We start from the raw sequence: 18477 nt of genomic DNA, 5'->3' as shown, positions 1-18477 counted from the left end.
GACTAAAATTAACATACCACTGACCATACATCTACACCACCTGCACAGGACAAGCACATGCCGATTATGCAAGCAATCTAACTGATTAGCCCACCCCTTATCACAAGTAATTTGCTTGGTCTACGCAACTATATTGTAACATATATAAACCCTGCCTTCCTCTGTCGGTGTCCTCCATGAATTAGGCTGGGGTACTGCTGTGTGTCTAGCTAATACGAGAGGAAACATTCCCTTGGTAATTCTATGCTAAGCATCCTTGTCTCCCTCCTTGGCTGGCAAAGAACTGACTGTTACACATGCAACTTTGTAAATTGGTGAAGTTGGTGCTAACGATAACAAATAGACTTGGGAAAAAAACCAAGTCTAATGCAGAACTAGGAATGAATGAAGAAAGAACAAGGAAACAGACTGTTAGAAAATGAGTAAAAATCACTCAAAATGGATTCACAACAGGAGAGAAAGAAATCCTCCCATTAACACCATGCTCCCTCCCTCTGGCAAAGGCCTCCAGTCTCTAACAGGTCCCACCTGGAAATGGTGCCACTGACCCTGGGACCCATCTGAGCACTGGGAGTGCGAGCACACCACCACAGACAAGCAGTTGAGACTAGAGAGTTTGCATGCAACATTTTAACTGTATTATTAATGAAGGTGTTTTTTTTCTGTAATAATTAGAGTATTAGTCCAATTAATTTCAACTATAATTGTTGATATCACTGTAACTTGACTACTAATAATAAGTGTGTGTTGTTATTTTTTTAGATTGTAAGACATGAATTAGACTAACATTAAATTTCTTAGGTCAACATATAAAATCTATTCCCTTTGGCTCATAGTAACATTTTTTGAGTGTAATACTTCAATGTCTTTTTTAATCTACAGAGTAATTAATTCTAATATAATACAAGTGATTCAGTGTATAGTTAGCCCTAATATATACTTTAAAAATATAAAGAGTATGTATATGATTGTGAATGGATCCATCAGACTGCATACCCATATAAAAATTTTTGTTAAAAATGGTTCACCTAACTTCTAGACAATTAGAATTACAATAGCTGATAAATCACCTAAAGCAATTTTAAAAAGATCATCACAAATTTAGCAACGTAACAGCTGAGGGCTTGACTGAGGTCTGAAATACTTAGCTTGCTTATTGTAGGGGAAAATATTTCTTCAGTGATTCCCTCCTTGATGATATAATATGTCAGCAGCAGTATTGTAGTTTGCATTCTGATGCTATGGTATATTTACAATAAAATACTATAAAATATTTACATAGCAATAAGCTAGGCAAGACAATGGGATAAATTTTCACTGCATCTGAAATATATCAAATAATTTAGACTGTTCCTCTGTTTTCCATCAATTTTCTTAAGACCCACTTCTTCCACAGTATCTATGAGAAGTGAGCTAAGTAAGACAGTTTCATTTCTGATGAAATATTTAATTTTAATGCACAGACAAAATAGACAAATAACTTTGAATTCAACATTCCTAAAAAATCAACTTTCTGAAAAACTTCATGATTTCAGCACTGTCTCGTGTAATACTTTACTTATGAAACTGAATATTAGATTTATGTGCTCTTTCTTTTCACAGTGGTATCTGTCTCACATTTGGCAATGTAGGATAAATAAAGAGTAATGAGAAGTTAAGCGAACAATCCAAAACTATGTCTATTCTATGGATTTTCACAGATTTAATTTTGAAAACTGAGTAACACAAAGTGGCTGTATTTATTGTCTGTATTATATGTACATGAAGGACACTTCTGCTGGTGTAACACAGGCCTGGAAAGTCTACACACACACAGAAAATTAATTCACTAAGAATTAATTGAACATAAAGTTACTAATTCTAAATAATAATTTTTAAAAATGAAAGTTGAGTGAATAGTTACTTTTGAAATATATCTGAAAGTGTCAGCCTTGTGTATGTCCATCAAAACTTCAATTACATGGTTAAGTTCATTGTAAGAACATCCCAAATAGTTAGAAATTGTGTCAGCCTATATTTTGAACATAACCACTCAAGAATACAGCAAAATAAAGCATATATTAGGTATTTTAAATCTGTTTTTTAATAAGTGCTTAAGTCCAAAGTGATCATACAGAAAATACCATCTCAGTTGCTCTGAGGAATTTTTAGTGATCATCATTTCAAACTTATTAGTTTTTTGGCATAACAAAATTAATTCCTTATACTAAATATTGGAAAGAATAAGGAACAACAACAGAAGAAGAATTCAGAGCCACGTCGTCTTGGGCAATTCATGGTCTTAGGAATTGGTATTAAGAAGTGATTAAAGGAATTATAACATTAGTTTCTAAAAAAAGATCAGCTGAATAACAGCGTACACATCTGTAAATGCATGATAGTTTGTATGTATGTTAGATACATTTCTGCACTGTTGTTATTTAAAAGTATTTGCATTTTTCATACATATTCTTATGTGGCACTGTTATACTACTATGTATAATTAAAATGTGCTATCTGGTAACTTCAGGTATGATCTAAATCAACATTATTTAGAGCATATTGGTAAAATACAGTATAAAACACTAACCTTGTTATCGTAAAGTCTCTTGAATCCCACAAGTTAGCATTAGAAACCAGGCTTTTCTAAGTTCCACTTTCTTTAAGGCAAAATCTCAAGGAATCAGATGTTCTCAAATCTGAATCTATGGCATTTAGGGGCAAGAAAGTATTTAGGATTTTAATACATTTTTTTGGTATCTTATTTTTCAGTTTATTTCAGCAGAAAGTGAGCAGTCTTAGTAGGCATTAGAGGTGGGAGATCACAAGTGCTTAACTAATGACCTGACTTAAGTTTCCTATAAAGTCACTGGGCAGATAGTTGAGCCTGAAGTCTTCCAAAGAGTGTGTGAGTCTGGGAGTCAATCACCTTGGACAGGTTCTGAAAATCAGTACCTAGTTGGGCAAGTTCAGACTGCAATGGCGGCATGTTGGTTTTGTGTTGTTAGAACAATCCAGCAGGAAATAAGGGCCAGGGGTTTGAAATTCTCTTTAATCAGGCACAGCTTGAACACACATTCCCACATCAAAGGAGAAGGCAAAAGTCATTGTACCATTGGTATGGGCAGGTTCTCACTGCGCATCCTGCAGTGGCTCCTGTGCAGTGGGAGTCATGGCACCCAAAGGAGAAAAGGAGCCCAAGCCTTGATATGGAGAAGTCTAAGGTTCCAAACATAGTTCCCAGAATGTGCATAGTTTTTAGAATAGATGTTAAATTGGAGTAAATAGAAGGGAAAGAGAGAGAAAAAGAGAGAGAGTGCTCTCAGGTGAGGAACCAAAATCCCAGGTCTTTAGATCATCCATCTGAATTCCCTAGTCTATGCAGCAGAACAGTCAGGTTCCCTTTTGCAGTCTCTTTCTGTCTCTATGACTCCTGCCTTCCTGTCTGCACAGAGGCCCTATTTCAGAATGTACTTGGGCATAGACAGGGTATGTTTCTGGGACATGGAAGAAGTGGTTTCTAATCCACTCAGACTCAGGAGCTCCCAGAGACTAAGCTGGTCCATGTCCTGAATACATGCTCTAATTATCTGGAACCTTACTTCACGTGTTAGGAGAGTTGTCAAGCAGCCAAGGAGGACCCTAGAGGACTCACCTAGTACCTAGACAATAAAGAAATGCTGGAAAATGAGTATTATGTCTACCACAAAAAATATCAAAATATGCCTTCTGCCTTTCCTAGTAAAGGGCCACAGGCTCTGCTGTGAGCTGAGAGTGCAGGTCTCAGGGCTGGGCTGGTTTCAGCTCCTGCCTCGGGGCCAAGTGCCTGTTGCCTCCCCTGCCTGAGCCTGAGCTCTGCCAGTGCCTCCCTGGGAAGGGTCCACCAAACCCAGGGGGTTGCTGCCCAATAAAGAAGAGTCCCTGAAGGAGCTGAGCCCGGGGAGGCTGTGGGGACATGCTCACACTCAGCTGGGAGGAGCCAGAAAGCAGCAGCCCAGGGCAAGGGAACATATAAAAATAAACCCTACTAGATCAGACTGAGCAGTAAGAAAGCTTCATCTCTTCCTCCCACCAAAGAGAAGGAAGAAATCCCCACCATCATATTTCTTCTGGTGAAGGCTTCAGGATACAGACACCTCATTGTAAACCTTTCCCACTCTTTCTAAGGAAAAATGAACTTTTGGCCTTATTACCTACAAGGACATTGGAAGGATGAACATAACACCAAATATAAATGGTAAATGGAAAGCTGAAAGTTTTTTCTTCCTCCCCCTACTCCTCCAAGTAGTTTCAGTCATGCTATCATAGCTTTTCAGTATTAGTTTGGACCATTAGAAGATTAAAACTTTAATTAGATGACCAATGCATTCTTAGGTCCACATATATGGTATGTTCTGTTTTGCCTGCAACACCGTTTGGAGTGCAACAGGTATTCCAAGAGTCAGGAAAGTCTTAGATATGGGAGTCCCAAACTAATAATTTTTAAGTGAACTTCCCTCAGTTCCTAAAACCTTCTTTTGAAACAAACTCCTATTGGTGCTCTTAATTCTAATATCTAGATTGAAGTGCTCACTTCCCCCACTGATGTGCTGGATATCACAATGACTCTTTCTTTGTTGAGCATCAATCTGAATGTCCAGAGCCAGGATCAAGGAAATAAATACAAATCAGTATGCACTTAGGTTCTTCAAGGGTTAATTAGCAGTTTAAAAAAACTCCATCTTTTTTTTTTTTTTTGAAAACAGGGTTCTGAAATTACTTTTAGCTTCTTTAGAAGTATCATGTGGCATTAAAAAATTTGGACCTCATTTTGAGGCATAGTGACCATTATCTTAAAAAAAAAAAAAATCTCAAAAATTATTCTAAATGTAATGGCCAATGCTATGTATTATTGACTGCAGATAATTTTTAATGCTTCTGAACTTTCAATGGTTTGGAAAATCTATATTTTAACAAGGTCTGTCCAGAAACTTTCAGGCAACTCCAATGGTGCAGTACCATGTATGCACCTAATGGTAAAACTTTAACATTATTCAGACTTGTAAATCTAATTTCAACAGAAATTTCCTATATATAAATCCACAAAAAAAAAAAAAAAAAAAAGGAGAAACTAGTGCTCAGCTTTGCAAAATCTGTAGAATGCCTAGGAACACAAGGCTAATATGTTTAAAAAGATTACTATTTCCTGTATTCTGGTTTTATGTGAGTCAAAGAAATTACTTTTCAAAAGAACAAATAACAAGAAAACCTGGCTTCAATTAAACGAATAGCACAAGCTGCATTTTATGTACTAACTTGTACCACATATGCACTGCAATAGTATTTGAAACCACCTTTATAGCTCTGAATAGTGCCACTAATATCAGTGCCTAAGATAGCATACATGCTTATCTTTATTGACCTATGTTCCCAATATTTGTCTTGTATCATTGATCCAACGATACAAAACAAATATATTTTATAATAATCTTATTTAAACCTATATCTCATCTTCATTTTTTTAATGTTGTATTCTTGTCCAAAGTTCACTGATCACATACCTTCTATGAGTTAAAGTCTGGGTCCTCTATCCTTATCTATTGCATTTTATAAAGACCCCGGGGACTGAACATTCAGGAGTATCTAAAGTCCATAAGTACTCAACAAAATGTTCATTATTAACGTTCCTTATTTGCCTCAATTTCTAAGTCTGAGTAGTCCTGAAACTTGTCTCATCTCATCAAAGCTGAGAAGCTTCAGAGCTGTATTATGTATAAGTCCTATCAAGATTCACAAACTATGCATTCCTTCATCTAATTCCCCTGAGGGACCCCATGCATCTGATCATACCTACCAGATGGCTTGGTCTTTATGAAACAAAGCAATGGCAACTGCTTTTAGTAAAAACACAGATGGGAAAATATGAAAGCAGCATTCTTCCCTCTGCATAATAGCATACAAGTTCGAATACTTACACAGTATGGAAAAACTGGGTCCAGTGCCCTTCACAGCCACTCTTCTATATCTTAAGCATCAGGTTATAGACTAATCTCCAAAAAAGCTGTTCCAGTGTGGAAAATAATTTATATATCACTTCCAAGAAAAGAGGCAAAATGAACATAATTTTGAAGTTAATGTAAAGCACTCACTTGGAATGCAGAAGAATTCATCCTTTTCTTGAAGAATTATCACTATTAAGTAGTCAGTTTGAGGAGCATATACCTCACTAGATTTCATGCTTCATCGTGGTGACTCCAGGAATTTCACCATAGAGTTGCTCACTCATTTCTTCTCTTATTTCATGTATCTTTGATTCCTTTCTGAATTGCATCAACTGATGGTCTGTTACTTCTTATTAACAGTAAGCATTATCTCCTTCTAAAGCAATCTAGAAGATTGCTTAGGACATATATCCTAAGAATCTTTTCACTATTAATTTACTATTGAAATAAATAGGAATTTAGGAGTTGAAATACAACTGAGAATCTAAATGCACTTGTTGGATTTGGAAACATCCACAAAGATAGGTAGGCATTGAAATACACAGCCTGCAGCTATAAATCGGTAAGAGAATTCACAGCATTCAGACTACCACTCAACACCTTAAAGAGTGGTATTTATAAAACTCGGTGAGTGGAATAGGGAGCCACACTAGATAATCAGAAGACAATGAGGAGGAGAGAAAGAAGTTGTAGGTATGCAAAGTCAGTTAGGTACAAAAAAAATTTCAATCGAATTTTTTGCTTGGAGGATTTTTTTTCAGATATGGTCAATTGTTAGTATGGAGTTAAAAACATGCAGAAATTGTAACATCCAGTTGTCCCATTCTTCTGTCACAGGAGGATGAAAGCCCCCTTGCTTCTCACAAGTTATTAAAGGAAATTAAACTATATCACCCAGTCTCGGGTGTGTGAATAGGCTATTAAGATCTGTACTTACTACAGTACTATATCATTCTCCACCTTCTGTTGCATACTCCATCCTCCCAAACCAGCTCACTAGCTTCAGCCCCGATTATTTCCCATCTCAAAGTCAAGTTTCCCTAAATCTAAACTTAAGATCCATTCCACACTTCTCTAAGATACACTGACACATTCCTCTGCCTTTTATCCTCACCCAGAAGGTTGGTCCAGGCACTACCTCTGGTGCTGTGTAGCACAATCCAGCACCCTGCAGGAGCAGTGCTGTGGGATGAAAGTTTGCTCATAGTATTAGCCATGAATCAGTGTAGCAGGTCAAGCAAGTGCCTTGCAAACTGAGGGTTCCCCATGGACTGTATGCTATAGAGAGGAAAATGTCCTTGTCATCTATGTAAAATGTATGCAAGATGAAGAGGTATTGTTGTGGTTTAAGTCCAGCCGGTAACAAAGCACCACGAAGCCGCTCGCTCACTCCCCCACCCCCGGCCCGGTGGGATGAAGAGAAAATATAAAGAAACGCTCATAGGTTGAGACAAGGACTGGGAGGGATCAATCCCCACTTATGGTCACAGGCAAAAGACAGGCTCAACTTGGGGAAGAAACAAAATCAATTTAATTTACTACCAATCAAATCAAAACAAGGACAATGGGAAGTAAAACCAAACCTTAGAACACCCTCCCCCCCACCCCTCCCTCCTTCCTGGCACAACTCCACTCCCGGTTCTCTCTACCTCCTCCCCCCCAGCGGCACAGGGGGATGGGGAATGGGGGTTGGGGTCGGTTCCTCACACGTTGGTTGTCTCTGCCGCTCCTTCCTCCTCAGGGGGAGGACTCCTCACTCCTCCCCTGCTCCACCGTGGGTTCCTTCACACAGGAGAGAGTTCTCCACGAACTGCTCCGACGTGAGTCCTTCCAGCAGGCTTCACTTCTTCCCGAACTTCCCTGGCATGGGTCCTTTCCATGGGCCAAACTTCAGTCACACACTACTCTGCAGGCTTTCCCATGAAGTCACACCATCTTTGGGGGCATCACCCTGATGTGGCTGCAGGTGGGCATCTACTCCCCCGCTCCCCTCCATGGGCTGGGGGGGGGGAACAGGACAGCCTGCCATCTCACCACAGGCTGCAGGGGCATCCCCTCCTTCCTCACTGACCTGGTGTCTGCAGAGGGGTTCCTCTCCCATCCCAATCCCCTCTCTGCTGCAGGTTCCCCCTCTTAACTCTGTTCTCCCAGAGGCGATACCGCCGTCACTGACGGGCTCGGCCTGGGCCAGAGGCGGGTCCGGCTCAGAGCCGGGGAAGCTTCGAGCAGCTTCTCACAGGAGCCGGCCCTGCGGCCCCTCCCCACTACCAAAACCCCACCACACAAACCCAAACCAGGTATCAACAAGTTAACAAGGCTCATCACAGAGTACTGATTACCCTGGTGATGGGTAGAAGATCTGGGTGATTGCTTTAGACCAGACAGAATAGGGTTTAGCTAACAATCCCTAATACATTTGCTGAATGTGTGCCTTTAGCTACTAGAAATAAAGGGACACTAGCACCAGTCAGTCTCCAAAAGGTTTGTCTGTGACCATCTTATGTGCAGTGTTTGATTCGGTAGTGTTATGCATGCTCTCAGATGACTTACAGAACTAAACCTTATTTGGAAAGAAATACACTGCCCGAAAGCCTTGCTGGAATCTCAGTAGGGATAAGTTAGCACTCCTAGTGTCGTGGTAGCCACAGGCCTTTGCAACTCTTCGCACATCTGCTGGTAGAAATGTAGAATCTCGTGGAGTTAATTGGCAGCTCAGCAGGGGTTTGGAAGAGCTAAGGTGACGTATTGGAGTACAGATTTATAAACAGGGTAAGACGTATTGTGAATTTATGTAATGTCAGCTGATGCATGTATGAGGTAATTTGAGATACTTGGGGAGAGAAGCTTCTACACTTTAGTAAAGGATAATAGCAGGCATATGGGCAATTACTGCAAGCCCTAAGGTCACACAGGAAATCCTTTAGCAAAGATTTTCAATCCAGCTTGAAGTCCAGATGCATACAATCACCTCTCTTTGCTTCTCCTTTCTTTTTACTTAAATGTGAATATTTCAGAAAGGTTATTCAGTCCTGCATTAATCAAGCAGCATGTTTCAGCAAGTCTTGTAGGAGTTGCATGAAGGGTGAGGTTACAATGATTATTGGTATTCCCTACATCTTAGCTGCAAAGCAAGTCTTGATACACAGAGTGTAGGAAAACAGGAGCTTGAAGTCAACTGCTGTTGATTTCAGTGGGAATTGCTCAGCCCCCTGCCGCTCCATTTCAATGGGAGACAGCATGGGCTAAATGCATAAGATATGAATGCTCTATCAGCTTCCCAAATGGGTGACTTGTAAGAATAGAGTCAAAGCATTGCTTTGAGCTCCTGCAACTGTGTATTTCTCTTTTTTCTTTTTTTTACTTTTCTTTTAGTTTGCCAATATTTTCCCCTTATTTTTCTAATTAAATTGGCTGTGGTTCAACAGAAAAACATCCCAGTCCATATGTCACTGTGTTCATTGCAGGGGAATGTGGTAAAAATATACCAACCTCTTCTATGCTTTTTCAGTAGACTGTAATAGAACTGTGTTTATCAGTTATGTAATTAAAGCAAAATACCATTTTTTCTTTGTTTTAAAGCAAACTAAAACCCAGCCTCTTGAATACATAATCAGCTTTCTTAAACAAGTAAAAAAAAAATGTTGTATTGTTTCCAAAGTTTTTTCCTCTATCTTTCACAAATGAGGCCACACACCTGAATTCCATTCAGTCAATGAACTGTGAATAGATAAATGTCTGCTTCACTTCTATTCCCCACTGTATTTCTGATTAGATATATGCTACTTTTCCAATAGATGCAAGTTACCTAGGAGGAAATGTACTACCAATATTAATTATACTTCTGCCATCACTGGGATGATCATGTGACATGTTCAAACTGGAGTGGAGGAGGCCGGCTTTAGATTTCCACAGCCAGACTACTACTTACTAAGCAAGTCCCCACAGTGAGCCAGGAATGTTTCTATATTGCACCCTCATTCCAAGGTAGTAGCAAATACCTATGGATTTGTAGGAAGCAAAATGTGACAATTTCACATCTTTTCTACCATTAACAGTTCAACACTGGGTTTTAAACACATTCAGATTAAAAGAATATTTGTGTTCTTGCATACTTAGGTATTTCTTCCCATGGAGGGGCTACCTCCCATAATTCTGTTGTACCACAAGAGGGGTTGTTTACCTGGTATGCAAAATGCCAATATACACACAGAGCAGAGGTATTTTATTCCAATTCATGCTTGTGCAAAGATGGGGGCTAGGTGGTAATCCACAAAGCTAGCACCCCTCATGCCTAAACGGGCAAGCAATTTATACAGTTCAGTTATACATATTCGATTTTCAAAGTTCTTCCACAAAACTATTACTGGGAGTCGCTTATCTACCACAGTTTCTATTGGGCTAAAGTTTCCCTACTTGGAATTAAAGGTAGAGTGTTCCTTTCTTCCACAGCGCATGCTCAAGGAGAGCAGGGAGAGGGGGTAAGTCTTTTTGGTGTGGAATTGAGTCGGTGGTCGTGATCTCCCCCTTCTGCCTTTACCTTTCCTCCGTTTGTTGAAGATTTTGGCTAATTTCATGCCTATTAGCAATTATTAAACTTTTCGGTGCCTCCTGGGGTAGGATGTTCCTTTCTTAGTCTGTTAGTTCTTCAGGGGCACAGTCGTTAGCAAGGCATGGCTTGGTTATACAAAGGGGATCTTGTTTCACAAGACCCTTGTGGCCTTTTTCAGGTGGCTTAAGTACATAATTTCTTAAGTACATCAATTCTACTACTTAATTGTTTAATAGAACTTGTCTTCATGTTTTTAAAGTCTGATCTTGCTTCATGTTTTTCATATCCATACTTCAGCAGCTTTTCTACATCTGGATTCCTAATATTGACACCCACGCAAATTTGGCTACATACATTTCTGCATACAGATGTGCAAAAGACTACTTCCCGGATCTACTTTCTTTGGTTTATCTTTCCTAGTGTCTTTACTTAAGAGCATAGGAAAGGCCATACATACCTAAACTTACTGTCCTAGTCAGTCAACTGTCTCTGACAATGGCCAACATAGTAAGTTTAGGGAAATAGGGACCTCTACAGTGTTACTTCCTCAGATATACCCTGCCAAATTCTAGCAATCTGAATGAGGGATTATTAGCACATTTTTGCCTTTAATAATCCTTGATGAACATGTTTTCTATGAATTGATCAGCTTTGTTTTTAGAACTCATAAACCTTTGGGTTCCATTAATTTTGGACAGCTTCCTGCTTCTCTTCGCTGCCTGTTTATTGAGATGTGGAAAAAAAGGGAACCTGAATTGCACATAAGAGTCAAGATGTCAATTCACCATGGATTTAAACAGGAGCATATTGACATTCTGTATTTTGCTCTCTACTTGTTTTTAACAGTTCCTAACATCTTGTTTACCTTTTTTTGACACCTATTGAAAGCCTAGCTGATGTTTAATAGTGCCATCCACAGAGTCTTGAATAACTCCTTCATGAACAGCAGCAGCTGATTTAGAGACTCTAAAATAATAGATGCAATTTATATTTACTAAGAATGTAAAAGTCTTATTTTGTCTGGCCACAAATAAAGGTATTACTAGTATTTTGGTTACAGATTACTGTATTTTATTTTATATATATTATAATATTAATTAAATTGGAACTGTTATTGTCCTAATCACATTTTGATATCATCTTGGCAGAGTACCCTCTTGCTCACTTTTTTCCAGAGAATCTTGGTTGTAGATCTCTCCCTAAGAAATCTGTGATTGTTATTTTGCTATGAATGCTATAACTAACTCATTAAACTTCCAGATTAACTCATCTATTTCCAGAATGGAAGCAAGTGGTATAAATTAACTAACAATTACCATGCAGAACTTCTGATGTACTTCAAGTGATGATTGTTCATATGCTTTTCTATTTCATGCATTCTTAACCTGCAAATCCTTCTCTTTGTTCTTATGTCTTGAAACTGAGTCTGTCTTTGCATTCACAAGTTTCATTCTATAGTTAACAACTCTCTATATTAATATTTTTAGTCTTTTTAACCTGCTGCACATAGATAAATTCTACATTCTCCACTTCTGTTTGAATATTCAGTGTAGAGATGTAATTAAAATTTATTGAAGAAAAATACAGATGAGAGAGAATGAGCCTCTGTACAGCGACTGGACAGTCTCTGAAATGGAGAAAAGAAACCAAACTGAAATTAGGTTATTTTCCTATGTCTTCCTTTGTTATCTACTTAATCCAGATTGTGTGGTAAAGTACAGTCCACATAGCTCCTTTTATGACTGTAGTTCTTCTTTAAATAGTTGGAATTTAGCCTACTGAAACTCCAGAAGATACTATCAGGAACAAGGATGTGTAGTAATTATGTGGTTGTGTAGCAGCCTGGATATTTTATTTTGATTAAGTATCACACTGTCTATAAGATACAATTGTGGCCCTGTTGAAATTAATGATTTTCTCATTAACGTCTAATGGTGCAGGTTATTATGCATCTTGTTTTCACATAGTCTCCATACAGATGAATGGTTCCTTATAGACTGTGCTTTAGGTGAAATATAATAATAATATTCTCTGCCATAAACAACCATGAGTTTCAGCAAATTTAGATTCTCACAGAAATTTTCAACAGGCTTAACTATGTTTGTTTCAAGATGCTTAATGCTGATTTGAAATTATTTTGAATCAATGAGATCATAATCAAATCTGTTATGAGGATATGAAATTGATGGTAAATACAAGCAGAAGTCTAAAGAATCATTCCAGCAATAGTTCACCTAAGGGTTACTCGTCAGTAAAGAATTTGACATTTTTTCCTGGATCATTAATGCTAGTGTGTGTGGAGGTCTGTTAGAATCTCAAGAATTTTTAGTTGCAGAACAACAAAGAATCTGGACAACAGTTAACAGAGCACAAACAGCAAGATTAATAGATCTAAACTTACACAAGCAATTCTATTCCTGAATAACACAGCCTTGTAAAATAATGTAAGACAATTTAAAATAACAAATTAGTGGACAGTTTTTGACAAAAATCTGTGAATGGGATGGTGAGGGATCCATGATAGTCCTGAGGGGCAGCAATGTGCAGCCTCAGAACTTTTTTCCATCCTACCACCTGCAGTCACTTCCAAGCCACTGTTCCCTGCATTCAATAGCTCCAGACCTCTGTGGGATAGCAATATTCTTTTCTTCAGCCTATCCCTCTTGTTTTGGGTTTAAGTGATCTGAAGGGACAGGAAGGCACACATCAGGCTCTAAGTTGAATGGAGGAAGTGGAGTGGCTGATGTATCAGCAGGGGGCCTATTATATGCTGATTCTGACCTTCAGACAGAAACCCATTCCAGTATTACACATTTGTTTAACTCTTGCAAGCATTCAAAAGCTCACTCATTTTCATCTGATCAGAAACACAAGCTGCTTTGTTTCAAAAAGATGGTGTCCTTTTTGCTTGAAGTATGTCTTTACATTCTTGCATATAGAAAGCAAGGAAACACTGAATATCACGGACAAAGGATAAAAATCAGAATAGTTTCAGATAAAAGGTAAGCTGTTACAAAGACAGCTGTAAAGTAATTTCTATATTTAGGAGAATTTATAAATGAAGGACCTGATCCTGGAAGATTTAACTGCATAGAGTTGCTAAATTTTAAGGTTTGCTAGAGCATTCTCCAATAAATTTGAAGGCAAGTCCTTAAGAAATCAATCGTATACTTATGTACACATATGCACAGGCATACACACACATGCCTTTTTCACTGTAATATGCATACTTTCTGTCAAGAAAGTAGAACAAAAGAGGATCTTATTTATAGATGCTTCAGGCTAAGTGAGTCTTGGTCTTGATGCAGCTCAGTGAAAGACAGAGGCATTCTTCTGTCTGTTTTGACTCATTGTAAGTGTTATCTTTGTGAACACCATTTTTGGCACTGTGTGACCAAGCCACTTATAAATTAATACTGCCTCTTTGGCAAGGCATGCCCAGTAACAAAGGCATGTCATGTTCAGTATGAAATATGTCCAACTTACATTATGAAATACCAGTGCAACTTGGCCTTATTCACCATAACAGGGAAAAAAATCAGGCTGATAAAATTCAAAAGGCACCCACTTTGGGCTGTGTGAGTAACTTGGCACTGTAGACAGGAAGAGGATTAGAGATTATTGTGGGTTTATTTAGTACTTCTTCTTTAGTACTTTTTAAGACTTCTGGGAACATGATGAAAATATCTTGGATACCCTCCCACAAATGAAGTATTTCCAGAAGTTGCTCTTCCTAAAGTCATGTTTCATATCATTAAACAATTAGAATTTCTAGATGGTTGAAACCCATCTCTGGTGAAAGCAAGCATCAACAGCATTGTTTTTAATTACCTATATTACTATATTGTTTCTAAGCTCTGATCATAGACCATAGCTATGAAAAAAGAAAAAAGACCTAACCTTGCTCAAAATCTCTTAGGATGACCTGTAATGATCAAGTTAAGCCCTATAATGTCATTTACATACATTCTTTTAGGGAAGACCTTACTTCAAAAAAGAAAAAGAGGTAACAAAAAAAGAAAAAAGAAGACAGAAGAGAGAAGAAAGAAAAAAGGAAAAAGAAAAAAGAAAAAAAAAGGGGGGGGAAGGCATTGTGCAAAAATAATGCTGTCCTCTACAGCAAAGGAAACTCCAGATATGTCATTTATATCAGCTGGGCAGTAATGTATCTCAGTCTTTTGATCAAAGCTATGATTTTTTACTAAAATTACAAATTATTTTCATCAGGGGTAAATTTTGGCATTAACATTGTTTAATATTTTCATCAATGATCTGGACGTTGGGAAAGAATGCACCATTAACAAGTTTGTGGGTGACACCAAATTGCAGGGCAGAGGTGATTGGTGGAGGAGAGGTCTGCCTTCTACGGCGATCTTGACAAGATGGAGGAGTTGGTCCATTAGGAATTTCATGGAGTTCAACAAAGACAAAGTCCTGCACTTGGAGTAGAATGACCCCATGAAATTGTCCAGGCTGAGCAACAGTTCCACAGAGAGGGAATGTGAATTTGTTGGTGAACAACAAATTGAACATGGGTCAGCAGTGTGTTCCTTTGAGATGGTGAAGCCTAACCATATGCTGGGCTACATCAGCAAAAGCATTGCTAGCAGGTTGAGGGAGGTGATTACTTCCCTCTATGCCTCTACATCAAGAATGGTCCACTTTTGGAACAGAAATATCAGCAAATAGAGATGACTGTTGGAGTGCCACCAAGATGGCTGAGGAATGGAGCACAAGACATACAAGGAGCGACTGAAGGAATATGGTTTGTTCAGCTCATGAAGAAATGGATCAGGGGTCTAATAATCTTCAGTTATCTAATGGTGGGAGGTTAAAAATTGGATGGAGGCAGACTATTCTTGAAAGTACACAACAACAACAAAAAAAAAGACAACGGTCACAACCTGCAACAGGGAAATTCCAACTGTGTACGGGAAAAAATATTTTCATGATGAGACTTAAGTTTAAGCACAAGAACAAAGGCTGTGGAATCTTCCTCCATAGAGGCTTTCCTAATTTGTCTGAACTTTTGAAGCTAGCCCTGCATTGAGCAGGGTGTCAAACTTGATGACCCCAGAAGTTCCTTCTAATCTTAGTTTTTTTGATGATGCTGTGATTTTTTTCCCTAGACCTGGGACACATTTTGGTCTTAAGTCTGAAATTTTAGGTTTAACAGAAGTCATCAGGTTTGCTAGAAGATTCCTGAATCATTTTTCATGGCTGGTGATATACAGGAGATCATCCTGTAATTAATAATCTGCTCTGGCCTCATTTCTAAAACAGTGTGAAGGGGAGTGATTATATGAGACCAACCAGTATTATCATGGGAAAAAAAAGGCATAAAAATAATCAGTTGGTTGGTTGTTTGCTTCCAATGGACACTAAAACCTAAAAGCCAGGAGAAGACATTACTCTGATTACATTCACTGCGTGAAAAAAACAGGTACAAAAGGTATGTGAGCTAAGCAGCTAGAGAAACTATAAGCTTATATTAGATATCTAAAATTAGATAAAATTAATGCAAATCTTCATTTCTAGATAGCAGATCATATGAAAAGACAGTAATGAATGAGATAATTATTTGTGTGTATACAGTGCATTCTCTTCAGAGGAACAATTGCCAGTTAATTACAGCCTCTGAACTCCTTATATGCATCGTGGCATGATCCACAAGGGCATCTGGGGAAAGATTTCATAGCAAGGGGCAGACAATCAGATTCTCAAATGATGTAAATCAGTCCTTTTACTTCTCTCATGATACATCACTGTATTCCATCAGAAAACCTAGTGAGCAGATACCAAATATACAGATTCATACAACTAGAATATCACATATTTGTATTTATCTTTTAAATATTATAGTAAACTAAATTTATTTCTGCCAGTTAAACCAGTTCTACAGGTCTGCAGTATTATGTACAGGATCTAGATTTTGTTTCCTATTGGTGTTATCTCATTCTCCAAGTCTTTGCAAGTACAGCAACAGCAACAACAACAAAAAAGGTAGCCCGAAGCTATTCCACAAGGAACTGTGATCTTGTCAGATCTTATCAGCTCAGAAAAGTTGGTCCTGGTCTGTAGCTGTGGAGACTTCAGTAGGAAAAAATGAGCTCAAGGGATGCCTGTATCTTTTGAGTTCATGTCTGGTACTGCTACAGCAAATGGTTTCAACCTTGACTCCATGTTTTCCAGCTATTTTTTTCCTGATTTAAGTTGTTTTATTTCATGTTCCTGCCTTCCCTGAGTTTAAGAAGACTGACTTCTAGCTTTCTCTATGGGTAAGAAGGCAGAAAGAAGGGGTTCATACTCTGCTTGTCTGCTACACATAGAGAATGTGTTAGCTTTACATGGTTCTATGGCTGCATGCTACTCCCATGAAAATAATTTAGCAGATTGTCTTTTTTTAATCTTTAGAAAGAACTTTTGGGTAACAATGATGGACATCAAAATAAAAAGAAGACTGGATGAGGGAAGATTGTATGTATAGAAGAAATAGGGACAAAGTCAAAAAGGAAAATGTATGGAGAAATATATCTGTATCCTGTTAATCTGAATTCTTGTTTGTAAATGCATGAAGACAGGGGTTAATTCTCCTTTGTGTATCCTCGGCTTCATTACACACGTGGTTTGTTGTGCAATGAAGGACCTAATATAATAGGACATGCTGGGGATTAAGAGGGAAAGAATGAAGGAACTTTACACATCGTTGACAATGTAGGAGGGAAGAAAAACACACAGTGGGTAGAAAGAAAAAGAAAATAGAAGTGATAAAAGAAGAAAAACAAAGATGCCAAAAAATGTGGAGTAAAAGACAAAATAAAGAAGGAAATATTTGAAAAAGAATGAAACAAGACAACTGAATCTTGTATTAGATGTAAACATAATGTTAGCTAAGACACTTAGCTCACATGTAGTCACCAACAAACTAGCATCTAACCTCAAGTATCTTAACCTCAAAATGAATCCCAGCTGAAGTGCTTAAAAACATCAATAATATGCATATGCTTTCTGTAGATGGTTTCTACACATCTTTACAGTTTGTCTGCTTACAAAGGTTTCCTTACTTCTGATTTTCCTCATGGCTCCTGTTGCTTCCATAAAAATAAAAAAGCCACTTAACAGCATCAGAATGAAGGTACATCTAGCCCACCTCTTGGCTTTGGTAGCATCCAGAAGCTGATAATTAAGGACCAGTATAAGAACTCTTGATATGGAAATATTTATTGAATTCCAAAATAATATGTTCACCATTGTACAGAATAGAGGAATACCTGAGTTTTGTTCCTGTTCTCATTCCCTCCTGAGGAGAGCTGGGGCAGTTTATTTTATGGGGCAGCTGAGCACTTCACTGTGTAGCTCAGAGTGAAAAGCCTGTTTCATCAGCACCCCTCTTTATTCATTTCCATCATTCTGAGGCAATGTGCTTCTGATGAAAGGGTGTGGGGACAGAAGCAATTTTTGTGATAGTGCTAGTTCTCTTCAGTAGCAAAGTCTGCAATTTATTCTGGCCTTTACTGTATCGAAGATGTTTAGAATTCATCAGTGTAAGAATGAGACATAATACACCCCTTTTCAGAATGCAGCTAAGTCAAAAGAATATGTTTGGTTTATGTTTCATTTAGTAACTCAGCCCTGAAAAAAAATTCTTATTCAGATCCATTATAGCGAAGAATAAGAGTAAAGGCAGAAAAAACGGAGAGACAGCTCTGCATAAGCTTCTTCCCAATATGGGGGGGCTCCATTAAGTACATAAAATATATCACTCAGAAAAAAGCATGTGCTTTCTGTAAGCAAATTTTTGTAAAAACAAATTAAATTTCAGATAAATCTAAACTATCAATAAGGGTCTGCAAATCCTGGAAAAATAAACATTAAAATATATGAAAAAAATCTAGATCCCTTTGTCCAGGAGGTTCAAGAAGCAGTGTTGTGAGGGCTGTTCCTGTCCAGCTTATGTTATAAGCCAGG

General features: G+C 38.1%; 1 long non-coding RNA gene across 1 annotated transcript in view; it reads right to left on the bottom strand.

Moving 5' to 3' along the window:
• LOC121233332 overlaps nt 1-7902 on the bottom strand; it is a 138472-nt gene extending 130570 nt beyond the window's left edge. Inside the window, exon 1 of the long non-coding RNA XR_005932475.1 lies at nt 7749-7902. This is a non-coding gene — a long non-coding RNA (uncharacterized LOC121233332). The remainder of the gene's footprint in view (nt 1-7748) is intronic.
• Nucleotides 7903-18477: the final 10575 nt, after the last annotated feature.

This window comes from Aquila chrysaetos, chromosome 5 (assembly GCF_900496995.4).
Source record: "Aquila chrysaetos chrysaetos chromosome 5, bAquChr1.4, whole genome shotgun sequence".
NCBI lineage: Eukaryota > Metazoa > Chordata > Aves > Accipitriformes > Accipitridae > Aquila > Aquila chrysaetos.
Note: the sequence above shows the minus strand (reverse complement) of the source record. Positions and strands in the feature narration are given on the sequence as shown.